We start from the raw sequence: 20,239 nt of genomic DNA on the forward strand, positions 1-20,239 counted from the left end.
AAGGAGCCGGGGATGTCCACGTGGCCGCACGACAAATCTCCTCCAAGGATGCTTGGGTCGCCCAGGCAGCAGAAGTGGCCGCACTTCTGGTAGAGTGTGCCATCAGACCTCGGGGAACCGGAAGGGCCGCAGATTTGTAGGCCTGCTCAATGCAAGACCTGACCCACCTGCTAATAGTAGAAGAGGCCTTGTGCCCCAAGTGAGAAGGGAAAAAGGAAACAAACATGGCTTCCGACTTCCTGAAGGAGGAAGTGTGCTTAATGTATATTCTAAGAGCCCTTCTTACGTCTAGCGTGTGCCACTGCCGCTCTAAGTCATGGTGCGGGAGAGGACAGAAGTCAGGCAAAACATTGTCCTGGGACCTGTGAAACCAGGTGTTAACCTTCGGAATAAATGAGGGGTCCAGACGAAGAACAACCCTATCATCGTGAAAGGAACAAAGGTCCTGTCTGATGGAAAGAGCAGCAAGCTCGGAAACCCTCCTGGCAGAAGTGATGGCAACAAGGAACACTACCTTCAGAGTCAGGAAACGGAGAGACACTGTTCTAAGGGGTTCAAAGGGGGGCTTTGTAAAGGGATTAAGGATCAAATGAAAGTCCCAGGAAGGATACCTGTGAACCACCGGAGGGTGCAGGTTGGAAGCCCCTTTCAAAAACCTCCTGACTGAAGTGTGATGGGATAAGGAAGGAAGCGAACTCCATGAAAGGACCGAGGAGAGGGTCGCAACCTGCCTCTGTAAGGTGTTGGGGGCCAAACCTTTCTCCAGCCCATGCTGAAAGAAGCTAAGAACTTCTGCCAACTGGGCTGAAGCAGGAGAAAGACCCTCCCTGAAGCACCATTGGGAAAAAGCCTTCCAGGTGGCATCATAGACACGCCTTGTAGAAGGTTTGCAAGAAGCCAGGATAGTGAGGATGACCCTTTCTGGAAGATCAGCCTCCTCTAGCCGCTGCCGCTCAAGTGCCACACGGTCACCTTGAACCACTGGGGTCTGGGTGGAGCAGGGCCCCCTGGTGAAGGGAGATTAGATGGGCAGGGATCCTCCAAGGAGAAGCCACCGACAGATTGACCAGGTCTGCAAACCAGGGCCTCCTTGGCCAATAGGGTGCCAGGAGGAGGAGCTCCGCACGTTCCTCCAACATCTTCCGAATTACTGCCGGAATGATGGGAAGCGGGGAAAGGCGTAGAGGAAACCCTTGGGACATCTGCACTGAAGAGCATTGGTCCCCTCCGCTCCCTGGCAAGGAAACCTGGTGAAGAATCTGGTGACTTGGGCGTTTTGAGGAGTGGAGAAAAGATCCACCTCCGGTGTTCCGAATCTGAGGGAAAGATCCCTGAATAGAGACGGAGGAATGGACCATTCTGCCTGGTCGACTAGGCTCCTGCTGAGGCAGTCGGCCTGGGAGTTGTCGACCCCGGAGGTGTAGTCCGCCGAGATCGATAACAGGTGTTTCTCTGCCCATAACCCCAGCCGTTGAGCCTCTCTCATGAGGGCTTTGGACCTCGTCCCCCCTTGCCGGTTGACATGAGCCTTTGCGGCCATGTTGTCCATAAGGACTAGAACGTGAGAGCCGGTCACTGGTTGCCTAAAATGGTTGAGAGCCAGAAAAATGGCTCTGAGCTCTAGCCAATTTATGGGGAGGGTCTGTTCCGATCTGGACCAAACGCCCTGGGCTATCTGGCCCTGCATATGGGAACCCCAACCCAGGAGGCTGGCATCGGTGGTTATCACTAGCCTGTCTGGGTTCCTGAACAGGAGTCCCCTCCAGATAGATGGGGAATGCCACCAATTGAGAGATCTCCGGATTTGTGGCAGGAGTGGGACCTTGATGGATGAGTGGCTGGTTCCTGCTCGTTGGTAGGGAAGCAGGAACCATTGGAGGGCTCGGGAGTGGAGCCGAGCCCACGGGACAATGCCAATACAGGAAACCATCTTTCCCAGAAGTTTGGACAGCAGCGACAGGGGGACAATTTGATGTTGCTGGATCTGGCTGATGATCTCTGCAAGGCACTTTCCACGAGCTGGGAACAGGAAAACCTGGCAGGGTAATTTTCAGACCCCGATGGGCCGCAAGGATGGAAGAGGAAAGAATCAAAATGTCGTCCAAGTAGCATTGGATCCTCACTGGAATAGAATGCAGAGATGCCACCAATGCTGCCAGAACCTTTGTGAGAGATGCCACCAATGCTGCCAGAACCTTTGTGAAGACCCTTGGAGCTGATGAGAGGCTGAAGGGAAGTGCTCGATACTGGTAATGGGTATTCTGATAACAGAAACAGAGAAACTGGCGATGATGAGGCCAAATTGGGATGTGGAGGTAAGCCTCAGTGAGATCAGTGGAAGAGAGGAGGTCGCCCAACCGAACGCTCTCTAAAATAGAATGCAGAGTCTGCATTTTAAATCGCCTGTATTTTACAAATTGGTTGAGAAATTTTAGATCAAGGATGGCTCGCCACCCCCGAGGCTTTGGGAACGATGAAAAGGCGAGAGTAAAGCCCACGTCCCCGTTGAGACGCGGGAACAGGTTGAATAGCCCTGATTTCAAGAAGGTGCTGAATGGCCTGATTCATGAGGGCTTGCCTGGAAATGTCCCGAGACACAGGACAGATCAAAAAATTTTTGGGGGGGTGGGGTTAGGAAGTCCAATTGTAACCCTGACCTAATAGTGCTGAGCACCCAGGCGTCCGTCGTTGACTCCTCCCATTTGGAGGCAAAGAAGGCTAGGCGACCTCCGATGGGTGGGGAGAACGAGGGATTACTTAGAGCAATGGAAGGAACGACCCCCTCTCCCCCGAAAGGGCCGTTTACCAGTAGGTTGTTGCCTGCCAAATGCTTCCGCCCGTTGGTCTTGGCGTTGGGAGTATGGCCTGTGAGAGCAGGGGAAGCGAGATGAGGTCTCCGCTCGGAAGGCAGGAGGGCGATAAGGAGCAGGGCGATATTCGGCTTTCTTCCCAGAGGAAGAGAGAATTTTACGTTTATTTCTGGTTTAGATGAGATAAGGTTCCAGAGCATCGCCAAAAAGCTTATCGACTGCGAAAGGAACTGAAGCCAGCTTCCATTTTTGGCGTGACTCCGCCTGCCAATTTTGGAGCCATAAAAGTCTTCTTGCTGCTACAGAAGATGCCATGGCCTTGGATGCAAATTTGGCGGAATTGAAAGTGGCATCCGCAGTGAATTCCGCCGCTGCAATGATCTTATTAAGGTCTTGGTGAGACCGAAGGTCATAAGCAGGCAATCTATTCTGGAGTTGGCGCAGCCACCATATGGATGCCCTGGTGAAGAAGGATGCTGCTGTTGAAGCCCGAACAGCCCGCAGCAGCCTGGTGATTGCGCTTGAGGGTCTGTTCGGAACGTTTATCATCCAGTTTCAGGATATCTTCTGGCTCCATGGGAGTGCCAGAAGATGAGAACGAGGCCAGAACCGGAATGTCAACAGAAGGCACTGCCAGGGCATTGTCCAGAGCTGCGCTGACATTGTAGAAACGCTTATCTAGAGAAGATGGGCGAGGACCTGCCGAAGGAGAAGCGCACTGTTCCTTGACCATGTCCAGGAACAAAATGGGAGAAGGCAAAACCTCTGCATGCACTACAGGCTTGGAGAAGAGCGAACCCCCTTGGCTAGAAGGATTTCCTTGTGGCTCGGGAGCCACTTCCTCTGGCGACAGCTTGGCAGTGACCAAGGCCTTGCTCAGTAATGGTCTGAAGAGAGTAGGTTTGAAGACCAATGCAGAGGATGTCTGCTCTGGGCGAGAACCCTCTTCCTCTGAAAGATTTTGGTCAAAAATCTCATCTTCTTCACACTCTGAATGAGAGGAGTAACTGTGTTCAGATGGTGAAGGCCTTCCTTCCTCATCAACCTCCTCCCATTCTGGTAGAGAAGAATGGACCCTGAGGTCCTGAGGCCTGTGTAAATCAGGATGATGAGGCAAGGAACTTATAGATTGAGAAGGGAGAAGGGCCTGAACCCTTTCCAGAGGTTGAAGAATTTGCTTGAAGCCTTCAGCCAATCCCTGCCTAATGGCTGATGAGACTACATCTTGGATATCCCTTGGTCTATGCTCAAAAGTAGAGGCAGAAGGCCGAAGTCCCGCTGCTGTGGGAGTGAAGGTGGCTTCAGGCCTAGATTGAGGAGAGGTTCAAGGCCTGGAGGGAGGGGGAGGAGCATAGGGCACAGAAGCCTGTTGGAAATAAGGCCCAGATCTGCTTAAATCCTGAGGATCTGACTGTACAGCAAGAGCCTCAGGAGACCAGGATGGAGGATGGAAAGGCTCATAGATAACTTCTCCTCCCCGGGAGGGCTTGGTTGGGGCCCACGAGTATCACCTGAAACATGCTGTAGTTGCACTCCCTTCTGTTGAATAGTTCTGTTGAACTGCCTCTCTAGAGCTGCATATCTGCGCTTCTCTGCCCTCAATTCAGCCTGAGTTGCCTTCTTAGGGGCTAGAGCCTTAGCTTTGATTTTAGCAGCCACCTCCCTCTGGACTGATTGGGTGCGTTGCCTACGTCTTTTAATCCTACTGGGCTTAAGAGACTGTTCCACTGGGGGGAAAGCTCTGCCAGAGCCTTATCTTGCTCCATTTGTAAAATAAAGGCTCTTGCGTTGGAAAGAAGCTGTTTAGAAATTTTTCTATTAAGCCCCTTAGGGTATAAATGGCCCCCGGGCTTACAAAATGGCCGCTCACCTCGTGGTGGAAGGCCTGAATCCAAGATGGCCACTGACTACAGGAAAACAGGCTCCAAGATTGAAGAATCGCTCCTTAGGCTATATAGAGCCCCGAGCGAAGTCAACAAGGGAAAAACACAGCAACCAGCTACATGATCAGCTGGCTTGAGCTCTTATCAGTTTGCCGATTATGTTTACGATCGCTCCAAACTGCAGGCGTGGGGGAGGTCTGCAGACGCTGCCCAGCTTGCCTGCACAGAGCTCTGTAAAGCTGCTCCCAATGTTGCAGGAGAGAGAGAGAGAGCTCTGTTCTCCTGGGAGCTGCTTGAAGAGAGGAAAAAAGTACTGAAGATCGCTGGTGATTGCTATCTAACAGAACGCTTTCAGAGACACAGCTACTAACTGAAAGGAGCCGAGTCAAAAGCTGGGGTCTCTCCCGGGGGCTGGCTTTTATATCTTAGCACAAACTCAGCTATGACTTCATAGGAAGGAGTCAACCCATCCTGGGCTCTCGATGCAGCATGGAGGAGAATGACTGTGTGGTCCATTTATGACTTCCTACTGGCTTCCCCATTGATTTTGCTTGCGGGAAACCAGCAGGGAATATGAATGCAAGGGTTCTGCAACAACTGGTATGAATATCACTGAAGTTTCAATTCCATAGGGGTATAATGGATCCTGGATTTTTTTTACTTCTTTACAGTAGTGGATTTTAAATACCTTGAGTCAAAAAATGCTGCAGTATAATACACAATTTGGTTAACTAGAGAGTACAAACAGATAAATACAATGAGAGTTTTAGCAATACATAAATTATTTACTGAAGATTTTGAGGAAAATATATGTATATAAACAGAAGGAAAAAAACTCCAGAAAGTGAAGGACCAGGTAAATAAACAATGGATTTAGAAATGTGTTGAAATTATTAATAAATTACATTTTCTAATATTCCAATGTGATTAAACTATACAAAATACAATATCAAAAGCAATAGACATAAATCATATAATAAAATTATGAAATGCAATTAATTCCATTTTTTGAAAAAATATTAATTTTAAAAGCCCATAAAAATAAAATAAAGCATTTAAGAAACTACTTATTTGCAAATTATACTCTTCCCTCTCACTGTACCCCAACTGTTAATTTCAATCAATTTATTTGTAAGTATTAGGAATTAAAATTCTAGTTAGGTCCCTTCATCTATTTTACCCTCTTAGAAAGAGTGATATGATGTATATATAAAGGAGCATTCTTGCTTGAATCTGAAGGAAACTCAGTCTCAATAATCTTCCAAAGCTAACATTATTTATACAAGAAGGAATTAAACATAATTATACCTTACCATTTTAACCCAGATCTTTTTAATATTCCAAATATTTTGATTGCTGGTTTTGTTTCATACGATGCTATAATTTGGAAGGATCCTTTTAAGTTATGCTTTGCTATAAACCACCAAGTGCTTTTCAGAGACAAGACTCAGTATATATATTTTCAAACAAATTTGTTGACTAGGCTGGACAAACCACTGCCAACTGCAGAGGTTAATCTCAGTTCTCAATTTCCTTTAATATGAAAAGAAGTTCATGAGGCCTGAACATGTAAAAGCCTAATTTTTCTCAAGGCAGTAAATCAAATTCAGGTGCAAACATATTTGACTACTTGGTTAGTTCACTTGATCAATGACATATACAGGAAAAGATCAACTAAGTCTATGTTTTAAAAATGCTTTCTAAAGAATAGGCTATGTCTTGAAAGAAAGAACAAATGAATGGACAATGTGAAAATCCACTGTTATATAAATACATAAGGGAAAACAAATGGGGCCTTTGGTAGAAGCTGCTAGTGTCTACAACTTTGAGGGAAGTAAAAAAGATTTACATCTTCTTGTCTCCGCTGTGGCAGATAGCCTTCATTCTCTTTCAAAACTGAGTAACCTACTACATATTCATGAGAAAGGTTACCACAAGCAACAATATTTTTTTAAAAAAAATCCTACTAGAAACTATTATATAATTTCACTGATGTTTCATTGTATGGGATGGGATGGCCTTGTAAGTCCATTGACATCCTATGTACACTCCTTGTCTACAGAGCAGTCTGGCCAATAAATTCAAATTCACTGACCAATTTCCATTAACTTTAATATCCCCAAAGGCCTTAAATTGATGAATAAACAACAACTTTGAGGGAAGTAAAAAAGATTTACATCTTCTTGTCTCCGCTGTGGCAGAGGAGATAGCTTTTGATCACAATACTGTTGTGCAGCATCAGAATGCATAATTTATTAAAGCAACTGGTTCAGGCAAGTGCTTCACAACCCCTTTACACATGGACTCATTTGCTCAACCCCACACAAAACACACACATCCAGCCTTATTGATCAAAGTAGATTTCCAGAACTATGCAGAAAACTAATTTTAAAATGCAGCATAAAGCAAAAAAAAAAAAAAAAAAGCACCAAGTATATCTTGTACAAGAAAACACAGCAGGGCTGAGGATTCTGATCAACCATTTTAATCTGGAAATAATAAAGCTGCATATTGGAAGGGCATTGTTGCACCCTGATTTTTTCCCCCTGAAGCTTTCAATAAAGAATTACTGAAAGGCTTATATTTCTACATAAACTATAACCGTCTTAATATGAATACGTGAAAAAATGTGGAATCAGTCCCCAGAATAGAAGTGCAAGAATAGTACATATAGGTCAAGATAATATGAACAACATACCACAAAGCAAATTGTTTGTACTAGGTGCCTGAGAATACAAAAATGCATATTTATTTGACATTAGCTATGTTTCCCACATCTGGCCAAGTCTGATTCCATAAAAGTAACAATGGTTCTGATTATTATTATTATGTGTAATAACAAGAGGAAAATGATATATTTGCCAAGTTAGGATCCATATATTTTTTTATCCCTTTATTGAAGTTAGGACGACATTGGTATGTATTGAAGCTGATTTGTGGATTTTTATGTTTATATCTATGATGGTTTTGAAGTATTTTATAGCCAGCTAGAGGCAGCAATGTAGGGAAGCCTGAAAGCAAAATATACATATATATATCTTTCCTTTCTTGTTTATTGAAAGTTGACTTGGGTAAGAAAGACTCCTTGCTATTTTCATGAGATACCTGAAGGCAAACTGTCTTGGAACAGGCATAATACCTAACATTTTATTACTCAGAGGAATAGTGTTTACAAATTAAGCCAGGGAAGACATTCTCTATTAGCTAGTCTAACAAATACTAAACGTTTCTAGAGGACAGGTGACCAAAAAGGTTTAAAAAACCCCAATGAAGATAGGTGATCTCTCCCCATCTTTCCAATCAATAAAAAGCTTTTCTTCCCTAATTCTTGATCACAAGAAGATGGAAAATCAAAAGAATTTCTAAAATGCAATAATAATATTCAACAATGTGACACCGGGTTAGCTAAATTTTATCATCTTAAAACAGGTGTCTACAACCCTTGAGCCACAGCCTACTACTGGGCCTCACAAGGGATGGCAAGTATATGTGTGCAGTTCCACCTGTGCAAGCAGTGGCCACTCACGCACAAAGGCCCATTTGTGTGAGTTGCTCGTACGCACGCCTGCCACTCATACAGAACTAACCCCCCTCTCCCCATCTGTCCATCAAACCAGAAAGGTTGGGGGCCTTAAAAGGCTCCAATTTTATAACTAATTGTTTAGGAATTGAAGCACTGAACTCTGTAGACCCAATTTATAAGGATTGTAGGACTCCTTTAGTCTCAACTACCTAATTTTATTGGAACAGAATCTCTTCAAATAATCTGGCAATCATTTTGCTTGAGCCAGTAGTTTTATGAGAGTTCCAGATTAATCTTTTCTTCTGTTTCCAATCTTCCCATCACTTTTTTTATCCCCTCCCCCCCAAAAAAACACCAGGCAAACGAGTGCATTTCAATTAAAATCATCAATCTCGAAACATCACTTAACTAGCTTTAGCCAGATTAGGACAAAAACATAGCATATATTTATTTATTTCATATATTTATTTTCCATATATTTATTTATTTCATTTATTAATTTGTCGTGATCTATACCTTATAAGCCAACATGATTGAGCAGGTTTTGGAAAACATGACTCTGTGATGGTTTTTTTTTTTTAACAATGATATAGTTTAGCATTGCCAATAGTATCAAAACTTTATACTGAATACCAAGTATTTAGGTCCTTATTGGCATCCCCTAAAAATTATTTTAAAAAATATTTTTAAAAACTCAAGAATATATAACTATATACATTTTGGACAATTCTACACAAAACATTTTTATTGGCTTCTAAGAATGAGAGTTGTTCTTCTCTCCTTTACTTCAATAAATAAATTAAATGGATATGTGATTTAGGTTAAGAATGAATTTGTGCCTCCAAGTATAGGGCTAAACAGTAAGAATGTGTCTTTCATTACCTGTAAAGGATCAATGAAATGACCTTGAGGGAAATAAGCAAGAATTGCTAGGTCTGCATTTTCACATTGCTAAGACATAATGTGGTTTTTTTGGTTTCAAGTATTCTGTGAACACAGCCATCATATTTGTAAGATGATTTCTGGATCAGGCAACACCATAAAGCCACGGTTTATTACACAATGTAAATTCAGACCACTGATTTATCTTAGGCAAGATGTTTTCCATATTTTTTATCCAAGTTTCTTTCAGCCAGAGATCCCTGAAAGGGAATATGGGTTTGCAAACTATTTGCAAACTATGCACAAGGCGCATAGTTCTTCCCATTTTATTTATTTATTTATTTATTTAATTAATATTGCCGCCTATTCGCCCATGGCGACTCGAGGTAGCTTACACAATGTAAAACCATATAAAAAATAAAAATAATAAAAACTAACAAAAAGAATCAAATAAATTAGTAAAGTACAATAGAACAAAATTTGGGAAAAACAAAAAAACAAAAAACCAACTCCCACCCCTTCCCCAACAACAGCAGATCACACTAGCCACCTGATGGGCTCTATCCCTCTCTGGGTTCCCCAGACCCGCTTCAGTGCCTTTCGGAAGAGTATTAGTGAGGGGGCCATTCTAATCTCTGGGGGAATGATGTTCCAGAGAGACAGAGCCACCGCGGAGAAGGCCCTTCTTCTGGGTCCCACCAGGTATATCTCCCTCAGGGGTGGGACCCGCAACATTCCCTGCCTCCTCACTCCAATGGGTCGGGTGGATGTGACTGGAAAGAGATGTTTCCTTAGATAACCTGGACCCAAGCCATGAAGGGCTTTAAAGGTGACAACCAGCACCTTGAATTGCATCCAGAAGCAAATCGGCAACCAATGCAGCTCCTGTAGGAGAGGTGACACATGTGCACACCGGGGTCTGCATAAAACCATGCAGGTCACTGCATTTTGACACCAATGGGCAAGTTTTCTACCCATCTAGAACACTGAAAGCATTTTGACTTTCTGAAACCTGGATACTTTTTAGTCTTGACAAAACCCAAAATTTCAAAAGGTCTGTTTTGAAAGAAGAGGCTGAAAGTTTCATTATACAACTCCACGCTGTCAGGCTCTTAAGCTGTTCCCAGACTGACAATTACATCCCATTATACCAAGCTTCCTGCCTCTGGCACTGAAATGTTTTATATATTTAACAGATGGAGCATGTGTCCTATTTTCAAAGAGAACTACAGTGCTATTTCTGCTGAATTTCTTCCCTTACAAAACAGAATTTGGCAGAAAGAAGAAAGAAAAGAGAAAAATATAAGAGGGGAGAGGTATTTTTAAAGAGCTTCTTGAAGCAAGAGGAATCAAAGTTAGTACAAAATATAACAATAGTACAGAGAAAGTATTCTCATGACTTTGAATGGGCAAACCATGTCATTTTTCATCTACAAGGGCACAAATGGGAGAAGTAAATCACAGCTTACTCCTTGATCCACTTCTCTTGGATTATCCAGGTCTTGCTGATTTTAGGCAAAGAATGCTAACTAGCAAAACCATAGAGATTCACGACCTGAGGGATCCTAGAACTTGGCAGAAGTTTTGTATTGCTTGAAGACTGTAAGATTTGAAAGACACACTGACAAATCTGTCCAGGCATACAGCAAGAAAAGACATGATCCTACCAGCAACAGTGTACCACTACCAAAGGTATACCACCAGATTACAGATGGAAGGGACCTTGTAGGTCATCTAGTCCAACCCCTCACCCAAGCAGGAGACCCTACACCATTTCTCACAAATGGCAGTCCAATCTCTTCTTGAAAGTCTCAAGTGATGAAGCTCCCACAACTTCCAAGGGCAAGCTGTTCCACTGGTTGATTGTTCCCACTGTCAGAAAATTTCTCCTTATTTCCAGGTTAAATCTCTCCTTGCTCAGTTTCCATCCATTATTCCTTGTCTGGCCTTCAGGTGCTTTGGAAAATACCTTAGTTACAATACAGGTAGTCCTCGACTTACAACAGTTTGTTTAGTGACCGTTCAAAGTTACAATGGCACTGAAAAAAGTGACTTATGACCATTTTTCACACTTATGACAGTTGCAGCATCCCAATGGTCACGTGATTTACATTTAGATGCTTGAGAACTGGTTCATATTTATGATGGTTGCAGTGTCTTTAAGGGTCACATGATCGCCTTTTGCAATCTTCTGACAAGCAAAGTCAATGGGGAAGCCAGATTCGCTTAAACACCATGTTATTAATTTAACAAGGTGAGTGATTCATTTAACAAATGTAGCAAGAAAAGTTGTAAAATGGGGCAAAACTCACTTAACAAATTTCTCATTTAACAACATAAATTTTGGGCTCAATTGTGGTGGTAAGTTGAGGACTGCCTGTAGTGATATAGAAAGAAGGAACAGAGTAACGCAAGAAAGGAACACATTTATCCATCAACTCAATGGATAAGCATAGGTTACAGAAGGCTGCAGATGGCCTGGTGCACACACCTCCCAAATACCAACTGCATAGTGAGATGGTGCGTGTCTTATGTGCTGATTGATTGATCTGACTTCCTGTTCTGTGCTTTGCTGTTTGAGCACTCCTAACCAGAACTAACATTCGCAGATATATAAATGCAACAGCTACGTCTCTGAATGACAGACGCATATTTTCCCTGACCTGCAGTGATGGAGAAGTCTGATGTATCAGAATCTATTCTGAAGCAAAATTTTGTAATTGCTCATTCCAGCTATACTTATTTTGTAAATTAAATGAGATCAGATTTAGATTTGGTAATCATTTCCATGTTTTGGAATATAACCCTCTTCCTTCATAATAAACTTGCTTCACAACAAAATACAATACTCCTTTCCAACTACAAGCAAGAAATTTAAATGTTCAGGATTCAAAAAACTTTTGGCTCCATTCTATTATTTCTACCTTGCATATGATTACAGCAACTTAGTTTAGACTATCTGTAAATCCACTGGGGCCATGGAGGATAGGAAATAGCAGGATTTTGTTGACATGCCTTCCATCTCTGAAGCACAAATGGACAGCAAAAAACCCTACCATTTATCTAATGCAGGAAGTACCTGTACAGTACAAGTATAGATTGAGTACAACAAGATGAAAGGCCAGGAAAGGAAGGGTTACTGTAGGGCATACATGTGTAAACAAGACTCAGAATAACAAAAACATTTTGTTCATATTCTCGAAGAAATAGCTTCTCTCCCATCTCCATTGACCAGTTCACTGCTTTCATCCTCAGCCCTTCCTTCTGACCTATTCTCCAAAAACTGAGGTTCAAGCTCAGATAACATTCAACCACAACAGGACCAATGACTGATCTAGATAGCATTTGGCTGAAGGTGTTTCTTACCCAGACACAACAAAGTTGAGTCAGTCTCTCTAAAGTCAGAGTTGGAAGGAATTATTTACATTGCCGTCAGCCTCCTGTTCAGCGCTGGCATTCCAAGTAGATGGTTGTTTTGAACTCATCCAATGAAAGTGATCTCTCCACTGTTGGAAAATTGCATCTAATGTTCAGTTACATTCTGCTTTCCTGTAGCTTAAATACACTATTCCATAAAAAAAAATCTGATCTCAACCTTCTTTTTCCCCTGATGTTTCTGAAGCATGCACGTTGAAACATACAGGATCATCTTTTCTCAAGGTTAAATATTGATACCAACATAGTAAACATTCCATATTTCTTCGTAAGTCTTGGTTTCTAGTCTCCTGATCATCCCTGGCTGCCTGCTCTAAATCCTTCTTAAACCATGGTTGCCCAAAACAAGAGGCAATATTTGAAACAGATATTTAATCAAAACAGAATATAGTGCAAAAATTACATCTGCCTTTTTTTTATAGACCTATCATTCTGCTGGTTCATATTCAGTTCACAATCAACTCTTAGTCAAACATCTTTTCCACAAGTACAATTTATTTACCCCTCCAGGTACCTTCCAAATCAAATAAACTTGGAATTTCTCTGTTTGTTTTTATTCATATCAGCAGCTAATATACCCTTGTATTGCAGATTCATTTCATTTAGAGCAAAAGGGTATTCCCAAGCCATGTTGTTATCCTTTTCAAGGCATCAAATCTGCCTTTTCATTCAGCTCTTCAGATTTCCTGATGAAGACATACTTTTTGTTAGAAAAAAACTAAACCAAAATAAGTGCCTTTTTGTCCCTACTTCTACTATTTTGTTATATTCACTGTGCAATTGCAATCAGTTGTATCAGTATATTGGCAATATATGATTTTTTTTTCTCTTTTAATGTGAATATTTCAATATAAGCCCTTTCTATGTCTCCTTCCCTAACTCAGTTTCACATTATTGTCTTGATACCAACTTCACAATTCTACAGTCTGTATGATTCTATGTGACCTAAACCTCTTTCCGTTTCCTATATTTGTTCTTACAGCTTTATGTTTTCACTAAGCTTTTCGTGTAACTACATTGGCTTCTTCTCCTGTTATTTTTTCATCTCGGTAGAATTGTTTCCAATTTCCTTTTAATATCTCCATCTTTAAAAAAAACCTTTTCCTTTTAATATCTCCATCTTTCTTTCAGTTTTTCTTTCAAGGGCATCCTACTTTTAACTGCTGTTTATTTAATTTGTCTTTTAGAATACATTTGTGGTTACACTAAGTTTTAGATTCCTTAAAATTAAGCATTAAATATATGATCTAAATTGTAAGTCACCCAGAGTCACTTTGCAGAGTGAAAAGGACAGCATGTTTAATAAATAAATTACACATTGTCCATTTCCCCCCAATGTTCCTACTCTTTTCTCAGTGAAGTCTTCCCTACCAATTAGCTCACCGGGATTTTTTTTTTCTTTTGGCTGATGAGCAACACAGCAATGCTTTAAATTAATAAAATCCCTGTGGGAAATACTAAGATTCATAGTTTGAGTAACATGACTACTTTTTAAATTGGTGCAAGGAATGAGACAGGGTACATTTAATATTCCTAAACGAGCAATGATAGTGTTCCTCCAGCTATACTCACCACTATCCATTATTAGCAGAAAATCAGCTACTCTTAAGTATACCACAAAAGTGGTCGTTTTGGGGGGGGGGGGTTGGGGTTGAGAGTTTTCCTTAGCTTAGTATACTACCACCCCTAAGGCTAAAACAAAAACAAAAAACAAAATCACCCCAAATTATTGACAGAGCAAGGAAGAGAAGACCAAAACAAAAAAACCTTTTTATTTTAAATGTTATTTTTGATCATGTACATTTAAAATAATTAGGTATATTCAGTGTAATTATTTGTATATATAGCAATTCCTCCTTACATTATCCTGAAAAATCTTTTGCAGATTTGCGCCACCCATCACAAGTTTTCAGACTTGATCAATAGCTGTAGGGAGATTGGTTTTTTGAAAAGAGAGGAAAACCAAGATCGAGAACTGAAAACTGCAGTATTTCTATTGCTAATAGCTATTCCACACTGTATTTTAGGATGCATTACTACTTCTGCCTTTTGGAATCTCACAAACCCACAAAATCTTTTATTAACTAAATTATGAATTACAACTCACTGATTGAAAAAAGGTTTATAAACCTTCAACAATATTATAACTGGCAGGCAACATTAACTGTCTAACAGAGCACTAAGGCCAGATATCAGAACTTGCTTGAAATTCATGCAGGAACCTCAGAAAAATCTTCTAATTTTAGCCTCAATTTATGTACTTTAAATTCAAACAATTTGAGAAGCCTAGCTGTTATTTTTATGATATACAGTTTTATACAATTTCCATGATGGATATATAGAATAGGCTGAACAAGGAACATGCATGGACATGGCTGGTAGGGCGAGAATAATAAATGAATAACTGTGAAATAAACAGCCGTCAATGTGAGAACATCTGTGTCACACCTAAAAACACTTTTGTGAATGACCACTATTAATAATTTCTACATTTCACTTGCTTGTTTATTATTTATCATTCCTCTATCATCACATAAACTTGTATGATGCCCGATTCTCAATGATTGAGCAGTTCACAACAAAGAAATTACAATAAATTGATCATTCTTTCAAATGCCATAAGACAGTCATAAATGGACTGAAGCTTCCGAGTCAAAATTATGAGAATGATATAAAAACTACTAAACCATTAAAATATACAATTTATTCCAAGCTATTACATTCTAGATAGAATTACTGGAATTAGTTTAATGTCACTGATTCAGAACTCTGGTCATCCAACACCTATGAAAGCTTCCAAATTTATCCATCGATTTGCAACATCTACTGATCCTCTTGCTGAGAAGTCTGAACCTGTCATTAGGCAGATTGAGATAAACAAAATCTGTTGACTCAGGTCAACCATCAGGACAAACAACTCACTACTTATTTATTAATTACTATTAAATTAAATATATCATCACAACAGGAGCTGCCATCTGAATTTTCTGATCCAGGCATCAGGATTTGTTTGAAACTGATCTTTTCCTATCAGTACTTACTGTACAACGTGAATCTCTATATTTCGATGTACAAAGCAACCAAACTCGCTCTGGCCAGATTTAGCCTTTATTCCTATGAAACAAATAAAAATGAAGCTAGATCAATTTTTTAAAATAACTTGACTGCATTAATCTAGTGACATCTTGTATCACAAAAGACTGGTGTATACATTCAGGATTGTACAATCAGTGCAGAAGAGAAAATGAAATATAAGTGAAGACTGCTGCACTTGAATGGATTAAATGGATTTTCTGCAATGCAATAAATATTTTGACCACTAATCAGAACTGACAAGCAACAAATTTAAAATTCCTATTATTTTATTCCACTACCTTGTGACTTCAAAAGGAATGCACTGAGGACTGTTACAGAGGAAGCCGATGCATAGTCCACTTGGACTTGCGAAGGAAAATGCACTTTTCTTCTGCACATCTTTCCCTGCTTATACATTCTTGAGATGTCTCCCACGCGCGCACAGCACGGATTCTAATTCCTTGCGGATGCATCCTTTCCCTCCACCTCACCTCACCAGTTCCCAAACCTCCAGGCAATCCTGTTATTTCAGGCAATCAACCCACTTGTTTTCCCCAAATGCCCTCCTTTATTATTATTATTTTTAACTTTAAACTTTATAGACACATATTCTGCTAGCCCTACCTAGTCCCCAAAAGGGGAATATTGTACATTGCTGACTCTTCCTCGCCGCGGCAGATGGCTACGATGCAAAGGGCAGCCCCCACGCATCTGGAGGGCACCCGCTGGATGGCTGCCTTTCTCCTAACCGTGCTTGCTCGAGCACTTTTATTTCTTGAAAAGCAAGTTTAGGATCCCGCTTTGGTGACAGGTACGAAACTCACGCGCCATGACGGGTTCACACGTTCCTCAACGGGGGGGGACAAGAGAGTCCCCCGACAAGCGACCACACTATGGGGAAGGAGGGCGAGAGGCGGTGGGGAATTAGCAGACGGCGGTAGCATCCAAGGTTGCAGAACTCCCTCTTCGCCCTTTTATACGCCGTCCGCATTCTCACGCTCCAAGTTAGCCCTCGCGCAAAAGAAAGGAACAGCCAGCCTCCCTCTCCTCGAAAGGAGCCCAGGGACGGAGCTCCCCCCTTCCCGCTTTGCCTCTTCAATCCCCCCTTGCCCTCCCCGCGAAGAGCCCGGGAGCTCCGACGCTCCCTTTCCCTTGGTCTCCAAAAAGGAGCCCCCTGCACCCGGGCTGCACACCCCTCTCCTGCTTGGCCCTTCCCCCCCCCACCACTCCAAGAGCGCGGGGCGCTCTCTCTCGCCCCTTCCCCTAAAGCTCCCGACCCCCCTCACCCCCGCGCTAAGGCAGCGCTCCGGGCTTCCCGCGCCATCTTAAGCCCCGCTGCCTTTACGCACCCGGGGATTGTGGCGTTCCGCAAACTCCATCCGTCTCTCCCGCGCGCGTTCTCTTCGCCGCTCGAGCGCAGGAGAGGCCGGTGGGTAGAAGCACAACCGAGCCTGAATCCGCCTGCGTGTCTGGCTCCTCCCCGGCACCGCCTTCTCCTCCTCCTCTCCTCCTCCTCACCCCTCGGAGCCTGCCCGCTCCGGCCTGAGCGAGGAGAGAAAGGAGGAGCGGGTAGGGTAGCGGCGAGCCTCAGAGGCAAGGCTGCCAATGCGTTTCGCGCCCGCGGCTTGCAAGGCCTTTGTTGAAGAGAGAGAGAGGCTGTGTGCGTGTCCCCCTCCTTGCCTGGGTCCACCAGTGTCGAACAGCTGGAGCGCATTTCGACGCTGAGCGTGTTTACTCAAACGCTTGATGAAATCAGCTACGTAGCAAACTGGTTTATCTCCGGGGTAAATGGCTGCATAGCCGGCTGCGGCCAATGCTTTCCAAAGGTATTCCAAACCGCGTGGAAAATCTAGTTATACCATATATTCTTTCATGGTTTATACGCCCTATTTGCCGCACTTTAGTTGTTCTGGTCTATACCCTTCCCTCTCACATATGTTTGTAGCAATCACACATTGGGCTGGATTTGCACATGGTTGTCCACAGTTTTGTTTCACTCATATGAGGCGATCTCTCCGGCCTGCGCTGCAGGATGATTAAAGAAGGCTACTGAAGAATCCAAGCATGAGACCATCACTTAAATTTCATGCAACTCTTGTTTTGTGAAGATGATCGCTTATTTGCATATGATCACCCATACAGCAGAACAGGTAGTGGATTTCTTCAAAGTGAGGTCAGAAACTTTACTCCGGGTGATTGTTTTAATCCTTTTTGTAAGTTGCAGCAACTTCTTTAGCTTATGAAAAGCATGTCTTACTATTAGAAATCTCAAAGTTCCTGTTATTTCTTTGGCAGCTTAAAGACTTCCTACCAGTTAATTTATTTTCAGATTTCCAGAAGGCAAGATATCCCCATACAATTCTTTCATTAAACTATTATCACCCCCCCCCCTTTTTTTTTTTTTGCAGGAGCCAGAATCCTGGGACATGTATATTTGCTTTCCATTCATGGAGTCTGTTAATTTCTTGTTCTGTTGATCAACTTTTTATGCATCAGCAACCACAACCTCCCAGACATTGTTCAGAGAGGTGTACTGTTTTCCTTCAGTATAAATCTCCCATTTAAGAAGGGCCCACAAGTTCTTTAGTTAGGGCAGGTGAGGAAGGGGGCCATGTCATTATTCTTTCATCTTTAAGGCCTTTACTGGCTAGCCACACAGTGGAGTACTTCGATGCATGCATTGGAGCATTGTCCTGCATAAAAATCATGGTCTTGAAAGATGCAGACTTCTTCCTGTATCACTGCTTGAAAAAAGTGTCTTCTAAAAATTGGCAATAGGTTTGGGAGTTGATTTTGAGTCCATCTTCAATTCGAAAAAGTTGGATTTAACCTGGAAATAAGGAGAAATTTTCTGACAGTGAGAACAATCAACCAATGGAACAGCTTGCCCTCGGAAGTTGTGGGAGTGTCATCACTTGAGACTTTCAAGAAGAGATTGGACTGCCATTTGTCAGAAATGGTGTAGGGTCTCCTTAGGTGGAGGGTTGGACTAGATGACCTACAAGGTCCCTTCCAACTCTGATTATCTGTAAACTAGCTCATTTTTAATAATACCAGCCCATACCAGTACCCCACCTCTACCTTGCTTGTGTCTGAGTCGAAGTGGAGCTCTGTGCCTGTTACTGATCCAGCCACAGGCCCATCCATCTGGTCCAAGTGTCACTCTCATGTCATCAATCCATAAAACCTTTGAAAAATGTGCCTTCAGGTATTTCTTGGCCCTGTCTTGCCATTTTAACAAGTATCTTGTTCATTGGTGGTCAGTTTTTAACTTTCTTTTCCTTAGCCATGTCGCTGAGCACTGAACACCTTGCACTTCTGGGCACTCCAGATAAGATGCAGTTCTGGAATCTGACATCACTAGAGGATAATGGGTTCCTGGTAGTTTCACGTTTGATTCTTCTCAAATCTTTGGCAGTTAATATGCATCTTTTTTTTTCTCAACACATTTCTTGCAACCCTTTTAACTATTAGCAACAAAACATTTGATGGTTTTGTGGTCACACCCCAATATCTTAACAATTTCAAGAATGCTGCATCTGAAAGACTTTTGACAATTGTTGACTTTTCAGAGTCAGTTATATCTCTTTTTTGGTCCATTCTTCCTGAGGAAAGGAGCTGCCTAATAATTATGCACCCCTTGATATAGGGTGTTGATCTCCATAGGCCACCCTCCCTCATTACACAAATACACATCATCTGATATGCTTATATCCAATAAGCATTCAAGTTTATACAGCTTGGAGGTGGAAAATGTGCATTAAAATGATGATACGGTCAAAATACTCACCTACTAATTGTGTACACACTGTATATTTATTCAGTTGATTGATTAATGTGGCCACCACCCATGTCAAATGTGTCTAGGCAGCTAAGGGAATAAAAAAAGAAAAAATATAACTGGGATGTTATATTTTTAATTTTTAATTGTTCTAATTGTTTTTAAATGTTCTATTTTAATTTTTATTGTTTCTGGTTTATGTTTGTGTGTGCTAGCTGGAGTTCTTTAAATAAGAGACTATAAATTTAATTAATAAATAATAAAACAATAAGTAAGGAATATAGGAGCCAAGATAAAACTAAGGAGCATAAACAACATAAACCACAATATGGGCTTAACTGGACACCTCAGGGTCCAGGCTTACTATTTTGACTTTGACTATTAAGTCAAATCTTGTGTTAATATATTATGGTTTTTGGAACCCTGACTTACTAAACATATCATTCTAAGAGTGTTTTTTTCTGAACCATACCTGAATGAGATCATGACATCCAGCTTGCAAACTCAGAAGAAAAAGAGTTCTTACTGATATATTGAGTCTTGGGTCAATTTTTGTTTCTCAGAATGCTTTATTCTTGGTTCTTTCATACACTTAGGATGTACACTTGAACAACACTATAATTATTCAGGAAATTTACATGTGTGCATATATAACTCCATATATATGAGACACAATTTAGTGTAGCATATTATTTCTTGTAATGGCCTCATGAATACAGGTTCTCCTGAACTTATAATCACAAAGGAGGTCAAAATTTATGTTGCTAAATTAGACATTTATTAAGTGAGTTTTGACCCATTTTTATGGTACTCCTTGCCACAGTTGATAAGTGAATCACTTCACTTGTTA

At 41.7% G+C, this 20,239-nt stretch overlaps 1 protein-coding gene and 1 long non-coding RNA gene across 7 annotated transcripts in view; one reads left to right on the forward strand and one right to left on the reverse strand.

Annotated features, from left to right (window-relative positions):
• The window catches only part of KCTD6 (potassium channel tetramerization domain containing 6), a 31,301-nt gene extending 14,210 nt beyond the window's left edge, over positions 1-17,091 (reverse strand). The window contains exons 1-2 of one of the 6 annotated variants that reach the window (XM_026682848.2): positions 16,958-17,074; positions 15,575-15,647 (exon numbers count right to left, since the gene is read on the reverse strand). The gene's annotated coding sequence lies outside the window, so the exon portion shown is untranslated. Of the gene's footprint in view, positions 1-12,464; positions 12,578-15,574; positions 15,648-16,232; positions 16,252-16,432; positions 16,653-16,894; positions 16,915-16,957 lie in introns of those variants that run through there. The other 5 variants (XM_087953706.1, XM_087953707.1, XM_026682852.2 and 2 more) reach the window with 5 other exon arrangements.
• A 79-nt stretch (positions 17,092-17,170) lies between these two features.
• Positions 17,171-19,920, forward strand: LOC148131914 (uncharacterized). The gene is made up of 2 exons (XR_015747193.1): positions 17,171-17,434; positions 18,017-19,920. It is a non-coding gene; the product is annotated as an uncharacterized LOC148131914 (long non-coding RNA).
• The last annotated feature ends 319 nt before the right edge of the window (positions 19,921-20,239 follow it).

Source organism: Notechis scutatus, chromosome 2 (genome assembly GCF_049901735.1).
Source record: "Notechis scutatus isolate UNSWTSFEM ecotype Mainland chromosome 2, rNotScu1.2, whole genome shotgun sequence".
Taxonomy (NCBI): domain Eukaryota; kingdom Metazoa; phylum Chordata; class Lepidosauria; order Squamata; family Elapidae; genus Notechis; species Notechis scutatus.